The 17847-nt window shown below is 44.0% G+C and overlaps 2 long non-coding RNA genes across 4 annotated transcripts in view; one reads left to right on the top strand and one right to left on the bottom strand.

The window, feature by feature from the left end:
- The window catches only part of LOC140635169 (uncharacterized), a 30289-nt gene extending 18113 nt beyond the window's left edge, over positions 1 to 12176 (bottom strand). For 2 of the 3 annotated variants that reach the window (XR_012032500.1, XR_012032502.1), the window contains exons 1-2: positions 9441 to 9559; positions 8323 to 8464 (exon numbers count right to left, since the gene is read on the bottom strand). This is a non-coding gene — a long non-coding RNA (uncharacterized lncRNA). Of the gene's footprint in view, positions 1 to 8322; positions 8465 to 9440; positions 9560 to 12034 lie in introns of those variants that run through there. The other variant, XR_012032501.1, reaches the window with a different exon arrangement.
- LOC140635166 (uncharacterized) overlaps positions 1 to 17847 on the top strand; it is a 337126-nt gene that overhangs the window by 99085 nt on the left and 220194 nt on the right. The window lies entirely within an intron of this gene.

A 17847-nucleotide genomic window follows, 5' to 3' on the forward strand; every position in this document is an offset into this window, starting at 1 on the left:
ACGGAATGGATGTTGCCTTTATTCTCCACCCAGATACAAACAGAAGTCCTAACTCTATTGCAGAGTCTTCCCTAATAACTCAAACTGCATAGATCACCCACAACACTTATATTTATAACCTCAATTTGGTCTTGTGGTTCTTGGTAACTGAGCAATCATAAATAGGCCTGGGTCTGAAAGAGCACCCTACAAAATGTCTGTTGTAGCTCCTTTGCCCCACCAGCCAGGCCTACTAAGAAAGAGAGAAGAATCTGAGCTGGTTAACTGGTCCTGGGTTGAATCCCAGCCCTATGGGCTCTTGGCTATCAATTGTTAGCTGTTGCTGAACTCCCAAACACCAGTTCATTATTCTGTGAAAAGGGGATAAATAACAGCACTCACTTTGCAGGGAAGTTATGAGGATTATGTGAGGGTATGGAGTAAGAATTCAACCATATGAGGGATTAATGCAGAATGAGGACAGCCAGAGGTCCCAGTGGATGCAATTCAGTGTATTTCACTGAGTTCTAATAGAGCAGGACGATTTGTTTCCCCTTAGGCTGGAAGTCCTTATTCCAGGGTTGCTTCATTAAAAGGCTTGGAATGGGTCTTTCCCATCTTGTTATAGGGTGAGTACATCCTGATGAATATGTTCTCTGCATTATTACTTGAAGGTCTTCTGAAGTCTTGACAGGTGCCCCAGGTTTGGGACTGTGAGTTTGAAACTGCAAACTGGTGAATGTTCCTATCTCCTGTTTGTAGATCAACAGAGCACATGGCTCACTATACCATATCTGCAAGTTTTGTTTGTATTTCTTACTCCACCATGAGCTCCAGGAGGGAGGGACATCCATTTTATGTATCTCAGCATTCCCACAATATATTGTAAAACCTGGCACATGGTAGACATTCACTGAATATTTATTGAATGGGTAGCATGATGCTATATCTGTGCCCAAGGATTCATGCCAAATGTCTTTTTGAACCCTTTGTTTTCTAACTTACCTAAACTTCATCACAATCTCATGAACTAGGCATTATCATTTCCAATGTATTAATAGAGAAGCAGCAATTCAGAAACATTTACCAACTCACCCAAGGTCAAAGAATAACCTGTTTTTCTTCTCTGTTGTCTCTGTTCATCCTTAAATACTCTGTTCTCCATTTGATTATGCCACTTATTAACCATATGGCACTAGACAAGTCACAAATCCTTATAAAGAATTAACGTTTTCTTACAATGAGAACTGCCTCCCTGTCTTGGGAATGTTTTAATATTTTCTGGATATTCACAATCCTGAAAAATAAATGACTCATCATGATATTGTTTTGAAGACAAGCCTGAAAATGGCTTGTCTATTTTTAACATTGAGTGGCAGTGACTAATAATACTAGACTCTCTTACCCTACTCTTAGAGGAGAGAGAAGTGAAAGATTGTGGGGGTTAAAGAGTATCTGTAAGGGGGGGGGCGGGTTGCACTCCATACAGCACCCATGACAGAAATTGTCCAGTAGCCTCAAGCACCTCATCCTGAAGCTGGCTGTCCCAAGCTGTATCAGGGTCTGTGTCTTGGGAACATCTACAGTGGTTATCACCAGTACTGTTTTTTTACTGTTCTCTCATTTTTACTGTTCTCAGCTTCATTTGGGCACATTTTCTCCAGCTACACACTTTGTGTGTTTTCTCCTTGTTGCTTTCATGATAATAAAACATTTCTGTTTTACATTGCTCAGGTTCTAGCTCAGCATTTCCAGCAACTTACAAGTTAATATGATAATCAACTTTTACTTTTTTTTTTGAAAGTATGAATGAATGAATGAATGAATGAATCAATAAGTAGATACAGCTGGAAAGGAATTCAGAGTGTGTCCAAGTGTTGTGTGGCACAGAAGAACAGGGAAGACAAGAAGGGAGTTGATGTTACCTACTGGCTAGTGCATAGGCTCTGAGACCTGAGGGAGAACCTAGCTTTACTGCTCACCAGCCATGAAATCTTGGATGGGTTACTTACTTTGCTAAGTCTCACTGTCCTTGACTAAAATAAGAAATAGAGGAATACTTCTATCACTTAGCTATTACTATGTGACAGACCACCCCAAAGCTCAGTGGCTTAAAGACAACAACCATCTTTACTGCTTATATGGCCAAGGGTTACTTCGGGTTGTCTGATTTAGTCTGGGTTTTACTCATGTAGCTCTGTGTCTCTCATATTTCTCTAGTACCAGTGTGTCAGCCTGGGCATGTTCTCATGGTGATTGCAGAAGTGCAAGAATACAAGAGGAAACACGTTAGGCTTTTTTTAGGGCCTATAGTAGGAACCTAATGGTATCATTTTTACTCATGTATCATTGGCCAAAGCCAGTCACATGGCTATATTCCAAGTTAAGGGGAGAGGAAATGCACCATGTTTATTGGAAGGGCTACCCAATGGTTTGGATACTGCAGGTGGGAAGAAGGTGAAACGCTCGGCCCAGTAGTGCATTTTATCATACTCCCTTACTGAGCTATTGGAAAAAATTTAAAAGATGGTCCTTGTTAAAGTCCTTGCCTGGTATGCTATGGGTATTTTACAGGTGGTTGGTAGGTCATATATCTTGTAAGCAATGCATAATTTGCAGCTACTATTGCTATTATAACATTTTTTTGTCAGAGATGCAAACACTTGTTATCTCAAAGAGCAAGAGTCATAGAGACCTATCTGGAAGAAGGAAGCAAAATAGGCTGTGTTTGGGTGATAAAAGGGAAGTTTACTCATTCAAGAAATATTTATTGAACACCTATGTGCTGGACACTACCCTAGGCACTTGGGGGCACATTTGAGAATGAAACAGACAAAGATTCCTGTCCATGTGGAGCTTACATTTCAGTAGGGGAAGATGTTATGCATAAACAACATGAAGATACATAAATGATAGGGTATGTTGATGCTATTAAAGAATGTAGAGGAGAGTAAGGGTGTTGGATGTGATGCTGTGTGAGCATGTTGCAGGATTCAATAGGGTGGCCAGGCCTTCTTGAGAAAGTGAGAGCAGAGACTTGGAAGAAGATGATGGAGTGAGCCAAGCAAATTTTGGGAAGACGAATGTTCTAGTCAAGGGAACTCCAGAGCAAAGGGCTTTTGGTAGAGATGCAGAGTGTGTTTGAGGAGCAGTGTGAAGGACAGTGGGACTGGAGACCATGTGGGAGGGAAGGGAAGAGTAGTAAGAATTGAGAAGTCATGAGGAGTAGGGCCTGGTAGGGCATTGTAAGGGCTTCAGTTTACTCTTAGTGGAATGGGGTGCTAAGTGCTACTAGAAGGTTTTGAACAGACACGTGTCTTGATTCTGATGTCAAATGCCATGAAACTTCTGTTTTTTTTTTTTTAATTAATTTATTTGAGAAAGAGAGAGAGCACAAGTGTTTGGTGGGGGGTGAGGAGCAGAGGGAGAGGGACAAGCAGACTCTGTGCTGAGCATGGAGTACCATATGAGGCTCGATCTCATGACCTGAGAACATGACCTGAACCAAAAATCCAGAGTTGGATGCTCAAGTGACTGAACCACCCAGGCTCCCCAAAACTTCTGTTTTAAAGCATATGGCTTCTTTATGTTAAGAATACCTTCAATGAGGCAGGGAGGCTGTGAGAGAACTCAAGGAAGGAGGCAATAGTCAACTGGGCTTGGGTGGTGACAGCAGAGGTAGTGAGCATCTTGAATTTGGATATGTTTTAAAAGTAGAGCCAGTAGAATGTACTGGCAGATTAGACATGGATTTGACAGAAAAAGACAAACCAACGACGACTCCATAGTTTTTCACTTGAGTAACCAAGATAGAAAAGATTGTGGGTAGAATTCCCTGGGGTGGGAAAAATAAGATGTTCAGTTTTGGACATGTTGAGTTTGAAGTGGCTTATAGACATTCAAGGCAGTTGGAGATACATGTCTAGAAATCAAGATCAAAATCTAGATCAGAGTGACAAATTTAGGAGTCGCTGAGTTCATAACAGTATTTGAAGTCATGGGCCTGATCATATCAGCAAGGGTGTGACTTTTGGTGAAAAAGAGGACTACCTCAGAGCACTCAACATGTAGAGAGAGTGTGCAGTCCTGGGAGATGGACAGTGTTGTCAAATGGACAGTGTTGGCAAGTATGATGAAGGTTGGGAATTGATGGGTGGATAGAGCCATATGGAGGTCACTAGGGATCATGACAATAACAGTTTTTGTTGGAGGTGTTTATAAAAGGTAGACTGGAGTGGTTTTAAGAGAGAAAGTGAGGAGAGGGATTTTAAAGGGAATAGATAATCCTTTGTGGAGGTTGCAGAGGTGAACAAAGAAATGGGTCAGCAGTTAGAGAAAGGTGGAGTCAGGAGAGTTTTAATGGCAGACATAATGGCGTGTTTATGTGCCGATGATAATAATCCAGTAAAGAGTGAAACAATGATAATGCAGAAGACAATAGGAGAAAGGTTAGTGATATGGAAACCACCAAAGGAACTGCTCAGGCTTTTCCGGCTTTTTACTCCCGGTGTTCCTTACCCCACAGGGATGTTCATTATGTTATTAAGATTCTCTCCTGTCAGATTATTATATCAATTCCCATTGGTGGTTTCAGTGCCACCATCAGCATTAGCATTTCCTCTCTTGTTGCCTGCTCTCCCTCCTCTCAAGGCACAGCAGTACCAGGGCATTTTTCATTTTCTAAATATGGACCCTGAGCCATTTCCCAGACTTTCCTTTGTTGCACCGACAGGACCATAAGAAAGCAAAATTGGGCTCCCTGACTCAATCCATGAAGCAATACAGACAAACTCTATTTTAAAACACTGAGGTTAGGTTGAGACAAACTGGGACCAACCATGAAAGAAAGAGAGAAGGAAGCTCAACAACTTAGGAGATTTTAATGAGAAATGGATCAGATGAGCGCTGTCTTGTTCAGAAGCAAGGTGGAGGCCAGTGGTGTTGGGAGGGGTGGCTCTTTCATGTGTCTGTGGCTTCCCACTAAAGGATCTCACTTTTTTTCTTTAACTTTACTGAACTGACATCCAGATCTCACCCCACAGTCTTAACACAGTCCCCTAGTCCTGTTTACAACCATTCTCTATGTCCTAGGTGCTGTTTCTCTCATAGATGCACATGAGATGTGAACTTTCTGAAGCCAACAACTATATTTCTCATATGTTCCAGGGCACTAAGCTCCTTTCTGGATAGTAGATTGATGAATACTTGGCAATTCTCAGCTGGGGGATGACAAGGATCAGCTAGGAACAAAGCCTATGAACTGGAAGAGGTTTTGGCCCCTTCTTTAAGTAAGCTGGAAAAAGCATAGAATGGGCATAATGGGGATATTTCATTCCAATCTTCTATATCAAAAGTGTAGTATGGAGGCTGGAATGTGATCTTTCTGATATATTGATGTATTAGGGGTCAGTCTTCTGTCTTTTGCCTAGTCAGTCTATACCTGGCGCATGGTGGTCAGCCTCTCTGAAGGGTAGCTAGCTTTGCTTCTCTAGGGATAATCTGTTGGGGGCTAGTGGTTACCAGTCAAGCATGCTGTGGACGGGCCTCCTACATTGCTGTAGATGTTCTCTAAGGATTCTGTTGCCTTCCTGTGATGTGCCCAGCCCAGCCTGGGTGCCCAGCAACACCCCACACATCCCTCAGTGCCACCTACCCTCAAATTCTAGAATCCTATGGCTGCTGCTCAATAGTCCCAAGTCTGCAGCTGACTTCTGCATTACAGGGTATGCATTCCCATTACCCCCATCAGAGGCCCTGAACACAAGGGACAGCTGCAGGGAGTGCTGTCAGAAAGAAGACAGAAGCCATCTTTCCACCACTTCTAGAGCACAGGAGGGTAACTGTGCTGTGTAACTGTGCTGTGACCCTGCTGACCCTAGGTGGCACATGAATGAGAGGCTGCCAGCAGGTGCTTGTGTCTGGGTCTGTGAAGTGGGTCTTTTCTTCTATTATCCCCTCAATATCATCTCTAAATATTGGTTGATGGCTACATCCCACTATGAGAACATAAGACTTTGAACCTCATTAAAATGCACATATCCCAGAAAGAAATTGAGATTTTTGTCTTATTATTAGTTGTTACTCCTGAGTATGAATAAATATATGTCAGTGTCCTGAGGGTGCTCTTGTTGAGGGGAGGGTCCTGAAGGATGTAGCATCCTGCTGTAGGAGACAGGAGACAAGGGGAGGAGGAGAGCCCAGAAAGGAGTGGTTGGGGTACCCTCAAAAAGAATGTTTTCCACTTCCACATTCTATGGAGGGTGAGTTGTGTGCACCTGTTGCTCCCCCATTCTCCACCCCTCCTCACACAGCAACTCCCAAAAGGCCTTCAGACTCCAAATGACACCCTCATCAATAAGCTTGCATTGCAAAACCACATTTTGACAACACATTTCCCAAATTTAGTCCCCTAATCCACTCCCAGAATATATTATGCTTTGCACCCAACAGATGGATTAAAAGCTTAAATCTTCTGCTTGTTCGGAAACTAACCAGAAACCAAAAATACAAACACTCACACCCCTGCAGGTGTGAGTGCTATGGTGGGGGAGGGGTGAGGCAGGGGTGTAGGCAAGGAGCAGAGAGTGTGCACTTTGGGAAGGAGAGAACTGCAGCAAACAGTGTGGGAAAATCAGGGCATCCTCTGGGCTCTGAGCAAGCTTGCAAAGGGCACACAGCTGCTTTCTACCCATCCTTCTCAGCTCCTTTGATGGAGGCCTCTATGTACTTGGAGGGTGTATATGGTAATATAAGGTCCAAGGCATGGATCTGAATCCCTGAGTGTGGGGGCTGTCAGGGGATCTTGACCAGATCTCCTCTACATAAATGAGACAGGCCTGAGTTGGGGGACCAACCCCACAGCCTACCCTGAGTGCCAGATTCAGAGTAAGATGCTAGACTTTAGTCCAGAGTTTGCTCCCCTCTGTCAGCTGCTTTTGGGGCCTTGGGGGCTTGGAGGGTTTCCCTCTTTCTATTTTTTGGGGATCCCAAGTTATCATTTGGAGACTACATGTCATCTTCCATCTTAGCATAAAATCTTCTGAAATCTCTGCAGATGTAGGTTATTTTGAAGGCCTTTGGGGGAAGGGGCTGAGTGAGTACAGGGAGTGCCAGGGGGCATTGATGGGGAATACAAGGGAACACCCCAGGAGCTGGGTTGTTAGGGGAAGTGGAGAAGATCCCTGGGGTTCCCTGAAACATTTCAGAATCCTTTCCCCTTTGTCTTATTTTCTCCTCATCATTGAAAAATGGCTCAGAATGCAATAAAAACAAGGTGTTCTAATTAAACAGATTTGTTTACATGTTGTGGCATGAAAAACTAATTCAATCTGATATACTGTACATTGCTGCTATACTTTTTCTCCTTTCCTTTATATAAAACTGCCCGTTTTAAAATAGTATTGTACTTAAGCATCTTAAATAGTGTCCTTGATTAAAAGAAGATGAGCAATTTTCTGCTTCCCACAGCTTTCAAAGGGTGTGTCAACAGGGTGGGAAAGAGAGCAGTTGGGGGCTCCCTGATATTCCACTTGACATTTCTCCTGACAGTTTTAGGCATAAAATGGCAGATATTGCCAGACTGGAGCCTTAGGTGGGCTATTGTGACTAAAGCATAGAGGCCAAGGGGGCTGGGAGCAAGTGGTGGCCTACTCTGGGGTCCCTGCACCTGAGAAGGAATGGGGCCTTCAGCACAGGTTGGAAGTGGCCCCAGCACTCTTGTACAGTGCTGTGGTGTCCCAGAAAAAAAAGCCCACAAAAAGGAATTGGCGTGGAGAAATAGAGGAATATTTGTAATATTGATGATTATGATAACAAAAGAATATTTTGTGGGAACAAGTGGGAGGATTTAAGTTATTGTAAACTTTCCATCAATGAAAATCATCTAAGAGATAAGACCCAGATAAGCCTATGTCATCCCCTATCTGGGGATGTCTGAGCAGAAGCCAGCCTACCAGCTTTCCAGGATTCTGAAAAGAGTCTTTGTTTGTCCTGGCTAGATTCTTCCCACTCCTAGATTCTCAGAGCTGGTAACAACCTGGCAGCTTCTGGAGAACAGGGATCTGTTTTTCTAATCTTCCATCCTGTGCCTTAGGCAGTACTGTGTTGTGTGTGTGTGTGTGTGAATATTTGTAAATATGAATTGGGAGCATCTGTTCTGGACACATTCCTTGTTTGATCTGACCTCCTTTTGCCTTCATCCAAGCTGTTCCCTTCACCTGAGAAACCTTCCTCCATCCACTTACTCTACTAAAATGAAACCAAACCTTTTGAGAAACCTTCCTCCATTCACTATTCCACTAAAATGAAACAAATCTGAGCCACTCAGATCCACACTCCCCTTACCTGTGCTTTGCGTGTGTTCATTTTTTACATTTACTCAGCCATGTTACTCAACCACTGAATGGGTCTACTTGGTGAATGCCTTTTGACACGGTCTTCTCCCCCAATGGAATTGTGCCTTCTTGTCTTTTCACTGTGTGCTGTTCTGGAGAGACATGAGTGGTAGTAGGGATATTTTCATTCCTCTTCTCCTTCCCTCTCTGCTTCCTTCCTTCCTTTCTACTCTGTTCATTCAATGAGCATCCAATGGACATATCACCATAAGGTTCCATGCTGACTTAAATGTGAATGAGGTGGGATTTCCCTATGTTATTACATTGCTCCTGGAGTATTAGCCCTAACTTAGTAATGATTTGGGACTTGGAGAGAGAAAACCCTTGGATCTGAGGTGGGAGGCAGCAGGCCTGCCAGAGCAACACACCTTCATATTGTAGTCTAGAGACTTTACTTCTTTGCCTGGCTCCCTCTAAGGAGGGATTTTCTGCCCTACTGTACCCTCCAACACCCAGGCAAACCCCCTCCAGTAGTAGAAATGTCTTGGGTTAGTGTTCAAGATAAAAGTAGAGGAAAAGACTAGACTCTCTTTGAAGGAGGTGTGGTTCTCCTGGGCCTCAGTGGGCTATATCTGCTCAGTGGGACAGTGGTTCCACAAATAAAGGCCAGGAAGAGGAAAAAGTATGAAAAGAATGAAGCCTATCTTCCCAGTTTACCTGCAAGAGCTCCTCTTCATATGTAGGATCTAGAGAGGGCTTTCCTTTGTGGCATCTCAGATTCTCATACCCAAGTATTTAATGGTTATGCTTATTTATTTCTTCAAAAAGACTTACTGAGATCTTGCTGTGTACTGGACACTGTGCTGGATGTTCTGATGATCTAACACATAATTCAGAACATTTGGTCTAGCCTAAAATCCCACTCTTCTTCTGCTAAGCCCAGCCAGCCCAGCTAAGCTGGTGTTCTCATCATCCATCACCTTCCACTGGTCTCATACCTTCATCCTGCCTACAAACACTGGCTTCCTCAGTGGGATGCTTTCCTCTCCTGACCTACTCAGATTCCACTAAAAATTCAGAGCCTCCCATGCTGCATAGTTCCCACTGGCCTCCAGATGCCTTCCTTACCTGCCTTCTGCTTTGCAGGATGTCCTGTATGGGTTGCATCAATGGTGCACAAATCCTCTGGCTTCTGGTTAGATGGGCCAATAGAGAGAGACATATGTGGGGTCAGAGTGTTTCCTCCCTCCTTTCCTCTTGTGAAGTCATGTCACCTGTCACTGTAAGTTCCCTACCCTAGTCAGTGGTCTGCTCTCTCCCTTTCAATGTGAGTGGCCTCTCCCTGTCCCCATCTCTTTAACCTGAGACTGGCCACATCTGTACTTCTGTGGATCCTGGGTTCCCACATAGACCCTCCTTTTACTTCCTCGTCACCCTGCCTGCCCTATTGTCATAAATGTTCTGCAAAGAAAACTTTGAATGTTCCATCCTTTCCAGGACCCTGACACATGTCCTGATATTTATCTCCCAGATGTTATCTGCTCTTCTTGATTTGGAACACCTAGAGGCCTTCTTAGACTTGGTACATGCCTAACAGTATTTTCTGCATTCATTTTAAAACATTATTATAATGCTTATATGTTTCTTGTCTCTCCTGCTAGTCTTGAACTCCTCAAAAGAAGACCTGGCTATTTCTTTTTTTCATATCTCTCCTAGAACTTGGTAGAAAGTAAATGTTCAACCAAGTGCCTGTTTGTGGACAGATGAGTCATTACATTAGCAAGGTCAGGGTGGCAGGGCATACCCTTAGAGTTAAACTCCAAATTCAGAGAGAGGGTTTTTTCCAGGGGGCTGTGCCACCTTGGCCAAGTCACTGCTCTTAACTTCCTAACTTGCCATTGCAGAGTTGTCGTACCAGTTACTGCACGTCTCCAGATCTCATTTTCATTCTAAAAACAGTGTAATAGTAGTAGTGATTTTGTGAGGATTCAGTAAGTCTCTTATGAGATGTGTCTCACTCTATTCATTTGAATTGAATCTGGAGATGTAATTAGGGGCCTAATATGAAATCTTACAAGTTGATTTAAAGATATGAAAAAAATATGTATATATACACATATATAACTACTGTTGCTAACAGATATCATTTGTTGAGTACTATATAAAAGTCTTATAGATATTTTCTCATTGAATTTTATGTAATGGGCATTAATAACCCTATTTTACAGAGGAGAAAACTAATCTTGGAGATTAAGAACTTACAGGAAGTCACAGAATGAGAAAGTAGCAGAGCCCAAATTTACATCCAGGGTTCTGTTCCAAGATCAGAGCTCCTCATCCTGGCTATGTGACTTGCTTCAGTGGGGCTTAGGGTGCCAGAGATGTCTCCAAGAGTTCACCTGCCACCTTCCACATGTGCGGTGCACCTGATTGTCCCATGCTATCTCTGAGAGGTAGGTTTCTCCTCGAGCTTTCTTTCAGAGTCCTCAGGGCTAGAAGGTGTGGGCAGCTGAGAGGAAGAGGGAGGAGGATTTCTTCCCTTTGTTATAGCCTCATCCTCTAATTAAACTCCTGGCTTTGTGCTAAGCTATAGAAGGGAATCCTAATAGAATTCTGGGATGTAGGCAGTCACCAGAAAGTCAGGCCAGTGGCGTATATACATGGAAGAAGTGAAATAGCAGGATGTCCAGGGATTTTGAAGAGAGACTCCTCAAAGTAGCTAGCCTGAATGTAAGAATGGCAGGAATTTTATAACAGGGGCTTGATTTTATTAGTAACAGATGGACTCTGACAAAAGGCAAATTCCTTGGTGACAGGTTGAGGCATATAACATTTTGAGTATCACCTTGTACACGGGTCTCAGCCTCTGGTTGGCCTTGTTGGGGCCAGCAGACCCCAAAGCCAGAATAGGACATAAGACAAATCTTGCTTTAGGCAAGCACTCATTTTTGTTGTGAGGTGGACTAGTATATACCAGAGGTCTAGAGATTATTCAGACTCTGAACAAATTCATCTGAGTTCAGAGTGACACCTGCTTAGATCTCAAGCAAAATTAGGTGCCAGCAGAACCGAATAGCCTAATCTCTGTGGATCTGGAGGGGCAATAGGGGATCAGGGAGAGGAGAGTGTGAAGCTAAAAGTAGAGAACTCCGGAACTCACGCCAGGGAGATGTAAATCTGAATAGAGCACCTTGGACAGATTCTCACAGCATCCACAAAGAGGGCATGAAGATGGATCTGAGGGACAAGTAGAGTCACTCTCTGCCCTGTGTTTTAATGCCTAACAGATGCTGATCCACAGAAGCTGAGTGAGGTTATAGCTACTCTGAGGCATGCTCACAGACTGAATAGCATTCTCAGATAACAGGAACCAGGATGAAGGAGCAGGCCTATTTGAGATTTTCCAGCTGAGGGAAGGGGAAAGGATGAGGGGACACACACATACAGTCATCACACAGTGGTCTGTCACACCCAACTGCTAGTCTGGCATGATGCTTAAGCTTGTGACTCTGTCATTAGACTACTCTAATTCACCAGCTGGTTCTGGTTATCTACTATTATCTATCAAGATATTTAGAAATAAACCATTTTTGGACTGTGTGGGCTCATCTGGGTGATTCTTGGTTGGGGTCTCTTTCATGGTTGTTGACATACAGTGCCTGGCATTGGAGTCAACTGAAGGCTCAACTGGGCTGCATGTCCCAGATGGAGTCTTTACTCACCTGCCTAGTACCTCAGTGGGGATGGCTATAATAGCTGAGGATTGTCTGAGCATCATTCTTTTCTGACATAGCTTCTCCAGGTGGCTAGTTTGGATTTCCTCACAGCATGTCCACCCTCAAGGTAGTTGGATTTCTTACTACTGACTGGCTTCCCCTCAGGAAATTTTCTAGGAGGCCTGGACAGACATTATTAGGCTTCTTATGATCTAGCCGCAGATGTCACACAGCACTTCTTCTATAATACTCTTGTTGGTCAAAAGTGAGTCAGACCTAGCCTAGGTGCAAGAGGCTGAGTCCACACAGTGGTGGGCCATTTTGAAGACCAGTTGCCACATGTCATATCAGCTGTGTGGATATAGACAAAATGTAGAGCATTCAGAGCCTTGGTTTCTTCAACTATGGAATGGGAAACTATAATGCCTAACTTCCCAGGGTTGCTTACATATTAACATATATATGCCAGAGGATTCCCACAGTGACCAGTACCACTAATGGGTTCAGACATAGTTGGCGCTTACTGCTTATGCATTATCTTGACTGAGCATTTTATTTTCTCCCTAATATCTTAATATATCTGTGTCTTCTTGTCCCAGCCAGGCTATAAGCTCCTTGAGGTCAAAGATTATCTTACACTTTTCTTTTAAAAATTCTTTCAGTTACCCTTAATAAATACTGAAAGAAATTGAGAAGAAAAAGAGATAAGAGAGCTGGGGACTATGCAAACAAGCTTGGGCATCTTTCTAATTTTTTCTAGGCTCAGCATAGCACCCAAGCTCCTGGAGATTTGACCTTTGCCTTTTCTGGAAAAAAAACTAATAAGTAATCCTAGATTGTAAAGGGGTCATTATTAATCTAGTTAATAGATTGCACTGTTTTTATGAGGATTTTAGCCCATTAATTGTTTCCATGCAAATGGAAGCCGTTAATTACAAATTAATCTTATCTTTTTGTTAAGGCAGGGCCATCAGTACCTCCACTTGGCAATACTTGTTGGCACTTGATATGAATCAATGCTTATACTTGAAAGTAATAAAACTGCATTTCTTTAAAGATAGTTAATAAATCAGATCTTCATTAATGCAGATAGGCCAGACCCCCTACTTGTCTAATTTAATGAGGTTCTAATTCATTACTGTGATTCATGTGTCCCCCCGCCGGGGATGGTGGCCAGCAGGGCAGGGCACATAGTAGGCAGTTAATAAATCCTGTATTTTCTGGGTTCTCCCATAGTGGGAGGCTGTCCACTCGTCTTTCTCCGCATCAAGAAGTGTCATTTAGGCCCTCACCAGCCTTAGTACCATTTTTCACATGGTCCTACAGAACCTCAAAGTGGAGACATAACCTTCTAGCAAGGGCCAGAGCTGGGAGCTCAGGCTTCCTAAATTAAGAAAATAATGATGGGGGACCTCAGAAGCACTGTTGGGGTTAGGGTGATGGTTTATTTAGCTGGTGTTTGGACTCTTTTTGTGGCTGAGGCAACTAAATGGGGACTGTCTGCCCTCTGTGTGCCATCTACCTGAGCATGATGTATGCACAAATGGGCAAGGGGACCCAGATTTTTCCCGGGGACCCTTTAGTGATCCATTTCCTAGTGATACGTCTAAACCATTTCTCAGACTGTTTCTCTTCCCAGGCAGGTTTCCCTTTATAGGCAAGCTGGTTATTTCTCATCATATTTATTGCCAGCCTGGGACTGGGCCTCCACCCACCTCCTTCCGGCTACTGGGATTTCAGGAGACAAGCTTGGTCTTTCTTTGTTTGAGGAACAAGTGCAGGCCAACAGGGGCAGGAGACTTGCCCATCCCTCCCCATTCCACACACCAGCCTGGCACCTCAGGAAGAGGTCCAGATGCACAACTAAAATATGGGGTAGGGTATGCAAAAGTGGGTGGGAAAAGGGAAGCATCGCTTCTTTTTTAGACCTGGGGAGCCGGCAGTGTGATGAAACGCTTCCCTCCGTGCTGCTGAATTCATTTCTTTAAAGTTCCACTGTGCACAGAACCATTTGTTTCCACATTGTTTTTATTAAACAAGAAAGGCGAGCTTTATTACTGCGCAAATGAAAGCAGCCGGCAAAGACAGATACTTCCCAGATTCTTATTAATCTCCAAGAGTTATGGGGCCTCTGAAGTCCCACAGAAATTAACATACTCCACAGAATTCTCTTAGCAAGTCACCCGGTGCTGCTCCTCCCCACTGCGGGCAGTGATCACTGCCCAGCCCTAGCCAGCCGGAGGAAGGCTCTCTGGGCTTACCCAGGGCTCTCACCCTCCCACCCTCTCACATGACCCCCACCATTTCTTGGGCGGCATGTGTGCTAACCTCATGCTTCAGTGCACAATCCTGGATTGATTTGTACACCTATTCTGGGCATTGTCTGGAAATGTGGATTTAGGTGTCGTTCAATTCACTTCCATATACAATTAAATATGTATGGATTATTTACTATTGTAGTATGGGAGAATCTTGACATCTGTGAGATTATATCCTGAGGCCTTTGTGAATCTCAAACACATGAAAAACACAGTCATGTATAATTCTCTCTCTCTCAAAATGCAATACAGCAACCATTCGTTCATTCCACAGATATTTATTCACTGCCCTCCAATAGTTGGCCAGGGCACTCTTTACCCTCAGATGGGGAGGCTGAGGAGCATGGAGAGTTTGGATGAAGGAATGGCAGGATCTGTCTTATGATTTTAAGGATAGCAGCCACTGTGTTAAGAATGGCCCTAGGGGGCAAAGTCTAGAAGTAAGCCAACTAGTTTGGAGGATGTTGCAACATCCCTGAAAGGGTGATGAGGTGGAATTAGGGTAGGTGGGTGGTGGCAAGCAGAAGAATTCAAGACATGTTAAAAAAAAATACAGTTGACACACATACGAACTGCCGTTGCTCCTTCAGATTCCTCACTGGGGTGTCTGCACATGGGGGAGACCTGCTGTGCATGGGGAAGGGTGGATGCTGGGCAGTTAGCTAGACTCCCTCACTAGGTGCAAAACTAACCTGGCCTTATTGGCCCCTGAATGGAAATCAGTTCCCAGCAAAGTGATGACTTCCTGTTATGTCCTGGGATTTTGGGGTCTCTTGGAAGCTGTCAGAGATGGAGTAGTAGAACCTGTGAATGTGAGGGTCTGCAGTGCATAAGATTTGGATAGCATATATTAATTTCAGCATTTTCAAGTTGGTTTTCCATTAAAGAAGTGAAGTAGCTCAAGTGTCGGTTTACAGGTGAGAAGCAAGGGCTCAGAGAATTTAGGTGAATTTTTTGAAATCACATGATAATTAAGTCCAAGGGTAAAAGCCTGGCTCTCCTGCATCCAAGTGCAGCTTTTCTCATGTTGCAATGTGTGACCCTCTTTCTGTGTACCCAGCCCTGCACGAGGATAAGGGTTGGTGAGAAGGAAAAGCAATGCCAAGGGAGATCTGGTTCTTGTCCTAGAGGAGCTAATAGCTTCTTTACAGATGAGAGTCATATATACATGCAAGTTTTAAGGAGGAATGTGTTTAAAATGGCACCATTTAAAGTTTAAAGCAAAGTTTGATCAGATTCAAGGGCTGTGGTTATGACTATAGGTACCTCCACCCCCTAAGAAATTCATCCCTATGGAATGTTCCACGATGGGGTGAGGGCTCCAAGGCAAAGCATATATAAGGCTAGGTTGTATCTATATGTTTTCCAGTCAATCAATGTAGTTTAACAATTTTTATCCTCTCATCTCATGTTCTATCCTTCCCATCCAAATGCTTTGGCTCAAGGAAGGCTATTGGTCCTAAGATCCTTCTCACAGTAAACTTGTTTCTGCCATAAATGCCTTTGATTACCCTGGGCCCCAGTCCCCTTTGAGGGGAGGATGGAGGGACATGTCCTCACACCTCCTTCCCAGAGAAGCACCAGCTCCACTATCCTAAAAAAGTCCCTCATTGCTATGGGTGAGTTTGGGGGTAAGAAAAAATCTGGAAAAGCTAAAGTTGGAAATGTGGCAGGAGTGTGAGAGGAAGAATAATGACTTGTTTTTTGAACACCCAGACTTGGGCATTTCTGGATGCTTGAAAGAGGTAAAACCACAAATCAGCTTATATCAAGGAGGAATAACAGTATGGCACTTGTTCTCCTAAGTCAGGATATAAAAGTCAATCCAAAGCATTGTGTGGACTACACAGAGGGGCCTTGAGAGATCCCACTTCTGAAGATTTACTTGGGAGGGTAGGGTGCCAGACAGTAGGTAAGTCAGAAAGGGCGAGTCTGGCTCCTTGCAGATGGAGCCCGGGAATAGAAGTGGGGCTCCTCATCCTGCATGGGTGAGGCTTCCTGGTGCTATTATTTCCTTATAGCTTCTTATAGTTTCTGTCTGGAAGGAAATGAGGTGTGCATCCTGTAGGCACTTTTGCCCTGCAGTCTCATTCCTTTGGCCCAAGGCATGACTCTCCATCAATACATATATTATCCAGGATGAACACTTGGAGGCCCCTTTCTCAGGCATTATCACAGGTATGGGAATGAGATTATCAGAGTGTTTCCAGGTGAACGTCATGGAGGAGACTGGGGCCTGGTGTGAAGAGAGGTTCCCAGCACAGGGTCCTGTTGGTAAGTGTGAGTCTGGATAGGATATGTGATATTGTGTGTGTGTGTGTGTGTGTGTGTGTGTGTGTGAGAGAGAGAGAGAGAGAGAGAGAGAGAGAAACATGGTGTCTGAAGCAGCATCTGGGATTCCTATGGACTCCCAAACTAAGCAAAATTCTAGAGATCACTCAAAGAGGGAGATCTCAGAGACCAGATTCTCTCTTCCCACATTAAGCACTTCCCCAGGCCTTCTGAATCTTGGGGCATGATCATTCTGTAGGCTAGTTGATTGGCCAGGAAGACTGTCTGGCAGTGACATTTACATATGCGGCCTGACATTTTCCTTCTCAGTGATTCAGTTCTTTTTCTATTCCTTTTGCTTATTGTTGTAGTCCCTCATGTGCATTTAGATCCATGAATACAGGCAACCTAGCTAGCCATGGTGGCATTCTTTCCCTCTCAGCACTGGTTGTTTCCCCAAGGCCCCCTTTTCTCTTTCCCTTTTCCTGTCCTCACACTAGGACGTCATGTCTCTGGTGCAGCATGATTCGGCAGATGGGTCTCCTGAGAAGGACTCCCCTCTGCCTCAGATACACTCTATTCCCCAGTGGTGACAGAATGTGCAAATGGGATTCCAGCTCTGGAGCAGGAAGGAGAGAGTACTCAGGGAAGGTCAGAGTGACTAGGACTCATGCTTCTAAGAAAGACTGGAGGGAAGTGTAGGCTCAGCTGGCACTCAGGAGCCCCATTCTTAGGTGCCTGACCTACCTCTATAACTTCTGCATGCACAGGACTGCTGAGAGGGAGACAGCGATGGAGATGGAGGTAGAAGCCATAGCTAGAGAGGGAGCAGTAGAGGAGAGCAAAAGGGAGGAGGGGAGAGGGAGGAGAGGAGGGGAACAGTAGAGGAGGAGAAGGAGAAGGGGCTAGGGAGGAAGAGGAAGAAGAGGAAGCCGAGGCAAAGGAAGAAGAGAGGGAAGAAAGCATCTGGAAAATGCACTGAACTTAGAACTTCTGGCTTAAAATCCAAATTCCATATTTACTAATTTAAAAGAACTAAACAAATTGCTTCTCTCTCTCTGAGCTTGAATATCTTTCCTATGGCATGAAGAATCATATCATATCCTACTAATCCAACAGATCAGTTGTGAAAATCAAATGAGAGGATGTAAGTGGCATAGTGTGAAAGTCTGCTAATGTAAATAAATGTCTCTGTGTGTGTGTTTGTGCCCCCTGCCCCCTGCCCTGCAT

This window comes from Canis lupus, chromosome 6 (genome assembly GCF_048164855.1).
Source record: "Canis lupus baileyi chromosome 6, mCanLup2.hap1, whole genome shotgun sequence".
NCBI classification, from domain to species: Eukaryota; Metazoa; Chordata; class Mammalia; order Carnivora; family Canidae; genus Canis; species Canis lupus.